Raw genomic sequence first — 9,287 nt, 5'->3', positions numbered from 1 at the left:
TCAAAATTTAAAAACGATTCACAATATAAGATTTTATTATTTAAGTATACGTGGAACGATAGAACGGAATGTAAAAATTATATTATTATATTGTACGTATCGAAAAAATGAAATGAAAAATTCATCTCGATCCAGAATTCAATGTTTTCGACTAATGTGTCGCTTAATATTATAGTATTAAATAATATTTATTATTGTTATATATCGTATAATCTTTTTTTTTTCAAATATATAGATATACAAATTTAAAAAAATTTCACTACAACTACATTTATTACATTTTTAAGTCTACAAGTGGATAACAGTGTATATAAATCATTAAATATGATCAAACAATCTTCGTTTCGGTTATATTACATAACGTCTCGTAGATATAAGTCGATGTCCTGTGAAAAAAAAAAAATTTATTTTTCCTTTTTATTATCGAGTAATATCGAAAACGAAAATAAACTACAGTCCAGGACAAAATGATTTTTGGATTAAAATTTTTTATCTACATAAAATTTTATATACAAAGCAATTTCTCGTTTAATAATATATATATATATCGATCGCAGTTAACAATTTTTTTAACCAGTTTTTTTTTTTAAATAAGTGAAAAAGAATAGAATAAACTTACGAAAACATAAACGAGTATCGTTTCGTCCAAGATTGTATATTGTAATATTGCAATATTTACCTCATTTGCATCAGGAACAGATATAACCATAGAAATATAAATAAATACTAATGTGAGGGTAACCCTCCCGATGAATAATTTCACAGTATTCATGTTTCTTTTCGACACCTTCTTTCGATACGTTCTTTTATTAAATCTGAACTCATATGTACTTATATACTTGTGCGTGAACATTAAAACAATCAATTACATAAGCAATATTTGCTTATCGAGTGTAATTTATGATCATATTTAATGTCAAGATATAATTTTACTCGTATAAATGTCGTATGAAAATTTTATATCTGTTTGTTCAGTTTTAATATCAGAATCGTGACTGAAAATTAATTAAGTTTCATCGATAAAGATTACTTATGAAAATTGAAGTGATTAAAAAAAAATTTGTCTTCAATATTCAAACACTTTAATATTTAACGTTATTATTAAAATCTATATTCAGCCATAATTGTTGTGTACATAATATATTGTCAATAATTATTTTCTATTTCCGAGATAAAATTTTTATTTCGTACGGTTCGACCATTCTTGATCACTATCGATCAATGTAACTTGTGGCTATTTTAGAATTATTTTCCTCCTTTAAATAATTTTCTTTAACAAATAAATTATACATATATATATATCGATTGTTGTTACACAATCAAAAAGTTCCTTGAACAAGATAAAAATTTATAAATTTCGAATTAACAGTTGCGATATTTTCTATCATGTACAAAGATATTTCTGAAATTAGTAAATTTAGAAATGTAATTAGTAAACGATAAGTTATGGAATTAATAAATTATCGTGTTATAAATCGTTACATCATACCCATCGATAAATTACAAAATTAATAAGATATTAAAAATTATAACATTTAAAAAGTAATTTCATATCAATTAGTTTTAAAATATTTGTTTGAATTTTACAAATGTTATTGATATATATCCGTAACATTCGATTTTGCCAAGGTATGGTTATCGAACAGAGTAAAGTCACATCAATTTTATTTCGTTCTTTAAATATCAAAGCTGTTTTACGTATAATTTTACGTATAATTTAAAACTGCGTGCAAATTTTCTGTTTAAAATATACCTATTTTATTATGTTTATTTGTATCGTATAACAGTTTAAATGTCGACATACTTATCGATTATTGATAGTTGAGAAGTTATTATTGCGCCAGTGTATTAGTCTACGAACGGTAACTCACATACTTTTTGACACAATATAATCTTACATTTGGTCTATGTTCCGTTTTATATTGTTTGAATAAATTCTTCTGCTATTGGCATAATTTCTAGTCATGTGAATCAAGAATCGAAAAACAATTAAAAAGTATAAACAAGGAGCTGCGGATAAAAGAATAGTAGAGGAAAAAAGATAGCGTAAGCATCGAGAATTCCTCTTTTAGAACATGTGGCGCCATCTGTTGCTTTTAAAATTTACTTACTGTTTTTGGAATAGCGCCAAGAGATGGCGCTAGTAGTATCATTTGTACTCTATCTCTATCCTTCTCTATTATCTTCTATCCTTTGTTTCTATGTTTCATTTGCGGCACTCTGGAGATGGCGCTGATTTCAATATTTTTACTCTATCTCTGTCCTTCTTCCTCTATCTACTTTCCTTGTCTAACTTACTTTATACATTCGCGCGTAGAAAAGTACACGGTACGGATTTCTGATTAATTTTATTACATTATTGTACAACTTATGAATTAAAAATCTTAACAGAAACTATTCCATTGAAACTTTTACGTATCGTAAATACTTTTGAAAAGTAATTTCCTTTCAATGTATTTCATATTCAAGAAATGAATCGATTCTAAATTTTTATCTTTCCTTATCCTACCTTTAGAGAAATTTTACGTTATATTTATTTTATAAATTCTATTTAATAGTAGTAAAAATGCGATATGAAAATCTGATGAACATTTATATGATCAGATATCATATGATAAAAATCTTTAAATCTTACTTTTTAAATCTTCTCAAATTCTTTTTATTATTATTATTATTATTTATTAATTTATAACATCACATTAGTTTAATATATTTGTTTATACTAAAAGTACAATATATTTTTGGATATAGAATTTCTGTTGCAAAAACTTTATCTTCAATTTTTTTCTACATCAATATCAATATCTACATCCTCTGTTCTTAAACTTTTTTTCTAAAATTCTTTTAAAATTTAATAAATTCCAAGCATGATTTGCAATCAAGATATTCGCTCGAATGACGATTATTCCAGAAAAAAAAAGAGAGCATTCGACTCGACTTCTCGAAATCATACTTGCGTAAACCTTTAATTAACATGGTTGATCGAATATAATATACTCGAAAACCATCGTTCCGCATCGAAAACTTGATATCCTTGAAGTTGCGTATCGTTAGACGTATCGTTATCCTTACTGTTATAACGAGAATAATTATTTTCTTTGCCTGACTTCTGCCTCGCAGAGGAGAAACTGATCTGCGAGACAATTTAGATCAAAGATCATCGAGATCAAAGCTGCATAGGCGTCACTGTTCGTTGATATCGGCTTTCCACTCTCTGTTTCCCTCCCGAAACTCTTCCCTTGGTTAAGTAACTTTGCCATAACTAAGTTTCCATGGTGTATAATCAATTATTGTCAGATTTGGCGAACTGATATTTACAATTAATCCGAAAAAAAGCCTTACCAACGAATAATTCTTTTCTTCATTTTTATCGAAAGAATCATCCATCGAAAATTCCAAAATAAATAAATCATTCTTACCTATACCTCTATATTACATCATAAAATTTATCCCAAAAGATTCGTCCAATAAAAATTTCGATCAGAGTTATTGCCTAAAATTTCGTTTTAGAAATTTATTCCATGCTCTGGGCTTTCAAAAAAATATTCACAAATTTACTCGACACTACTCGACATTACTCGGTTACAAATTCACATCGAGCAATCTCGTTAACAAAATGCAACGAAGGAAAATTTCACCTTAGAGAGAATCTTCTTCGAGTTGAAAGAATCGAGGAGATATCGGTAATTAGAAGAAGGCTATCGTCGATACGAACGAATCCCCCGTGGGAATTGGCCATCACGGTTAATTCGATTCGAAGTTAATAACCCGCTCGAATCCAACGAAACAGAAAGCGACGCGTGTTACGAAGCGGCCTGGCCCAACGGCGATCATCAATCTCTCCTCGCCGTCTTCCCGTGAAATATTATGGGCAAGCCAGTGGCTCGACGCGAATTTGCACGCCTCCCCGTTTTACTCTCTCCCTTTTCCGCGTTCCTCCTTTTTCGACCCCACGCGTCCACGTGGAAATAGCCGCCTGAACGATGCGACCTGTCGTCTCCGCTCCTCGTTTCGCTCTTCTGTACACTCCTCCTCGTATACTCGACGCTGTCAACGAGTATCCATCCAGTGGCCGGTTAAGTCGTTCGTATAAAAAAAGAAAGAGAGAAAGAAAAACGAGATCCTCGACTCGGTGCGCTTTTGGATCGTGACCCACATTCGAAACTAAGCACTTGACCAAATCGAAACTTTGCAAATTCGAATTTGTAAGAGGAATATATTGGATTGTGTACATCAAGGAAAGATCGTAAGATGGTTTCTTGCATCAAATTTTTCTATTGAATAAAAATAATAAAGATAATATTAGTGAAGATATCGATGGAAAAAGGAGACTCTCGTGATCGAAACTTTGCAAATTCGAATTTGTAAGAGGAATATATTGGATTGTGTACATCAAGGAAAGATCGTAAGATGGTTTCTTGCATCAAATTTTTCTATTGAATAAAAATAATAAAGATAATATTAGTGAAGATATCGATGGAAAAAGGAGACTCTCGTGATCGAAACTTTGCAAATTCGAATTTGTAAGAGGAATATATTGGATTGTGTACATCAAGGAAAGATCGTAAGATGGTTTCTTGCATCAAATTTTTCTATTGAATAAAAATAATAGAGATAGTATTAGTGAAGATATCAATGGAAAAAGAAAAAGGAGACCCTCGTGATCGAAACTTTGCAAATTCGAATTTGTAAAAGGAATATATTAAATTATGTACATTACTATTGTATCTTGGAGACCAAAGTATGCAATATGGAAAGAGAAAGCATAGTGAAGGGAAAAGAAAAAATTGTAAGATGTTTTCCTACATCAAATTTTTCTATTGAATAAAAATAATAAAGATAATATTAGTGAAGATATCGATGGAAAAAGGAGACCCTCGTGATCGAAACTTTGCAAATTCGAATTTGTAAGAGGAATACATTGGATTGTGTACATCACGATACTATCGTATATTTTGGAGATCAAAGTATGTAACATCGGACATTTTTATCGAATACCGTTAATGGAGATATCTTCTTGGATGGCAATTCGGCAAGGGCTAAGATTCGAACTTCGTGCCCAATCGATCGTGTTCCCGCGAAAAATGCGATATTCATCAGGTTGTAAACGCAGGATGAAGAAATATCGACGGCGTGGTCACGTCGCAACGTCGTGCGTCACGCGATCTTAATTAACAATGTACACCAATTTGGTGGGTTCGTAGAGGCGAAAGGCAAGCGTCGAATCGGCCGGGTGGTGCAAATTTATAGCGCCCTGTCTGGGCGCAACTTCAAAAGCCGGCTCCTCGATATAAATCAGCGTGAGAGGGGAGGGATGATAGAGGTGGAAAGGAACCTGGACGAGGAGGAACGAAGATGTACGGCCGTCATTGTTTCGCCGTTTTGGCGCGGCGGTGAGTTGAATAGATCCTGCCGTAGACTCTGAATGAAGGTTAATCCGCATTCATGATCGGCCACGCAACGCGCGCGCACGCACCATCTTAAGGGAGACCCCGTTCACCCGTTAATTCTCTCTTTCTTCTGATGCCTGAATGCGACCGGAAGCCCTTTCACGCGTCCCGATTTCGTAGCCTGAATGAGAGAAGATCTCTCTCTCTCTCTCTCTATTTCTTCTTCTTGGCCTCTTCTTCGATCCAGCTGAAAAATAAAAAAAAAGAAGCGTGTATATATATTCGAGAGGAAAATCTCGATCTCGATACTTGGTTAAATCATGAAGCTGGGACAGTCTAGCCAGGTGGAACGAGAGAGAGATAAATGGAGATCGAGGGATTTCGAGGCACCCTAGGATTATTCGAAGAGGGGCGAGTGTGTCGATCGAACGTATTCCTGGTGTGTACGGTTTAACCGTTGCTTCTATTATTCCAACTTCTATTATCCGGATGTTGTCGCTGGTCTAACATTCTGTTATCCGTATTCTTCTGTTCTGCTTATTCCAGTGTTACGTTCGAGTGTTCGTGTTAAATCTGTTTGTTCGATCAATGTAATTTAACGTAAATCCGGTGTAATGCTTCGAATTTTTTAATCAGAATGAAGCTTCTATCGTACTTGAAACTGCATAAAGTGAAAATATCGTAATTGTTTTTTAAATCTAGAATACAGAATTTGATTAACTACCGAGTCGTGCTCGATCGTTCCCATCGAAAAAATTCTCTTCTCGAAATTCTAGAGATCCTAAAACACGCGATTCAGCACTCGATGAACGGTGAGAGGACGGAGACACTTCTCTAGGTTTACGTTTTCAGAACTAGCTGGACGAACGTTCGTTCGTTTCTTGGATCTCTGCACTCAGCAGCCGCGTAAACACCAGCTGCAGATCCTTTCCTCGTAATCGCATCTTATGCACACCTTTGTCCCCAACTTCAACGAAATGCGAGACGACGACCATACAGAAGGCGAAATTTCGTCCTTCTTCTAACGTATAAACGTTGAGTTTTATCCTGTTTGAGAATTTTTTTTTTTTTTAATGTTTGTAATTAAACTGTAAAAATTCGCGCATTTACGTATATTTAAATGTACAGAAATATACAAAGATACGCGTGACACGTGCAAAAAGGTATAAAATATTCGAAAATAAAATGCGTATCATGAAACAGATCTTTGTTTCAGCTTTATTTCTCTAATTTTGTTTGTAAAAATTTAAATTTCCAAATTATAACACGCGATATATCTTTTTTACGCTGAAGTCATCTTTCAATTATCCTGACGTGCATTCCACTTTTTTTCCACTTTAGATTCACATCTCGTTAATCAAAAAGACTGTTTGAATTATAAATACATTTAAAATTACCATTAATCTTAGCTAGTTCCAATTAATTTTCTCGCACAAATAAGTAAAAAGTAACAAGAAACGATTACAGCAAACGAGAGAAGAAAAGAGAAACACCGTTAAATAAAGTGTCCTCTTCAGGATTTCTAATCTAATCTTTACAAAATTCCCTCTTCACAACGAGTTCTCTCTCAATCTGGAATTCAGTCATCCTCGAATTAACCAATTCTAATTAATACCAGGAGGCAGGATCGATAGTCAATTTTAGACTCCCTTTAGGCAAACACGTTTGAAACGTTGCTCGATAGACAATCATCGCGCTACATGCCTCTCCGTCAGACTTTAAAATAGTAACTCGGACAAACGGTGTACACAAGAGACGTAACAATGCCGTGCATAACGTTTTCATTGTGTCGTAAAAGAAAAAAAAAAAAAGGAAAACACGTTCTCCAATGTAATCGAACGTCGCATGGCGTCTCCATCTCATTTAATTAGCAGGTAAACGCGCGATTTTTTTTCAGGCACGAGCGAGGCTGTCTTCGTTGAACGCTTGGCGACAAGAGTGGCCGAGTCGATGCGTTCGAGGATGTAAGAGGAAGGGGACGGGTGTATAACGGTGACTGTTCGTGATTCGCGTTCATGCGGATTAATCGAACCTGCAGGAGGTCGTGCGAAGTCGATATGCTTACTCGTTGCATCGCATGAATAATCGAGATATTAGAAGGAAACGTTTCGAATGTAATGACGATTTTTTTTTCTCGATTTTTATTTCTCAGGGTTTATTATATGCGAAATGAAACTCTCGACATAATGCATCTTGGATTTCTAAATAAATGAATAGCTTCTTAATAACACTACGAGGAAGTTAATACCACCAATCGAGATTTGAAGGTATTTTTATTCAAAGAAAAAATTCCTGATTTCTATCGGTAATTGTTTACTCCTTGTCCTATAAAATGTGTGAAGAGAGGATCATTAAATTATCCGATTGTTATTCTATGTAAGATGTAATTCGAAAATATTTATAGAAAATACTATTCTTTGCGATGAATATTTCATTATTTTTATAACGAATATTTCATAGGATTATATTTAAAAATAGAAAAACACTCGGTTACTTCAACATTATTACGAAGACACGAGTTATTTAGCTATCGTTGGGAGAAAATAATCCCGTATACTGAATATTTACACACTTTTATAAAACTAAAATTGAAAGTATTATGATTATATATCCTAATATCTATAAATACGATAAAAGGCTTCATAAAATATTATAATTTATAGAATATTAATATTGTTAAATAGTTTATCCCAAATAAATAAATAATTCTTCGCACAAAGATGAACAAACCGTATTCATCTGGACTGTCCGATGATTTTATCTTCCCTCGTGACTAGCAGTGTTAGAAACTATTCCGTACGAATGTTTGTCGATTAATTAAGAGGATTTTCACGAGGCGTGGTTATCGAGGTTGGCCAACCGCGGACAAATCTCTGTTGATCCGTCCGTGATACCGGATGGTATCGGTCACGATGCACGTGGTGTAAATAGATAATAAAAGCAGAGGGAAAAGTATCCGGGATAGGCGACTGACCGGCGTCGAATACGACTGCAATCCGTGCTGTTTATCTTCTGTCAACTGCCGATAGGAGAGCTTGCGTTCCGCTCCAAAGTCTCGTAACGCCAGCACGAAAACGACAGCGTTTGGTGCCGCTTTGACGTTTATCGAAGATCAGTTTTTTTTCTTCTTCTTCTTCTTCTTCTTCTTCCTTTCCCCTCTCTTTATCTTCTCGAGTTGAAATAGCGGTGAAGTTCCGTACCGAGGAATATAAAACAGAGCAAACGTGGAGATAGATGTGGATAAAGCGAATGATTTAGATATCGAATGGATTGGAATTTATGTATTTTGAAAAGCGTTTAGTAATCTGATTTCAATATTTGGAATATTAGATAACTTTTTTTTTCATAACTTTGATCGTTTTTAACACATGTCATTGTTTTGTAAACGATGAAATTCTGAGTAAAATACGGTTCGTAGAAAAAGATAACGCTCTTGCATTACGTTACTTAGTATATTAACAGTGATAGATAGTAGATACGAGGCGAGAGATAAATAATATAAATAATCGAAAAACACAGGTGGTTAAATCGTTTTATCTCTTCCTTCGAGACACGCTCGATCATTCAATGAATGTGTTAAATTCAAATTGCATCACTACGATAGAACAATCGTCGTCAATTGTGCAACATGATCGAAAAATCTATTATACCAAAAAAAAAAAAAAAAAAAAAAAGGAAAAAGATAAGAGAGACGAACTGTCGGGATGCTGGAGACGGCATCGTTTAAACCCTGAAGCCAATCATCGCTATCTCATCAAACGCTCATCACGATTATTTCCTCTTTCTCTTTCTCTCCCACGTAGCAATTAGTATCCATCCAAGATTTTCGTCATTTCTACTTTTTCTTTATTTCCTTTTTCCCCCTTCTTCTTCTTTTTCTTCTTCTTCTTCTTCTTG

The 9,287-nt window shown here is 33.8% G+C and overlaps 1 long non-coding RNA gene across 1 annotated transcript; it reads right to left on the bottom strand.

Annotated features, from left to right (window-relative positions):
* Nucleotides 1–254: 254 nt before the first annotated feature.
* Nucleotides 255–857, bottom strand: LOC147657449 (uncharacterized). The gene is made up of 2 exons (XR_015292470.1): nucleotides 680–857; nucleotides 255–386 (listed from the first exon to the last, which is right to left on the bottom strand). It is a non-coding gene; the product is annotated as an uncharacterized LOC147657449 (long non-coding RNA).
* Nucleotides 858–9,287: the final 8,430 nt, after the last annotated feature.

This window comes from Apis florea, unplaced genomic scaffold (genome assembly GCF_048593485.1).
Source record: "Apis florea isolate Af1SG1 unplaced genomic scaffold, ASM4859348v1 contig_3158_pilon, whole genome shotgun sequence".
Classification (NCBI taxonomy): domain Eukaryota; kingdom Metazoa; phylum Arthropoda; class Insecta; order Hymenoptera; family Apidae; genus Apis; species Apis florea.
The sequence above is the reverse complement of the archived record's forward strand: the minus strand, read 5'-3'. Positions and strand labels throughout refer to the sequence as shown.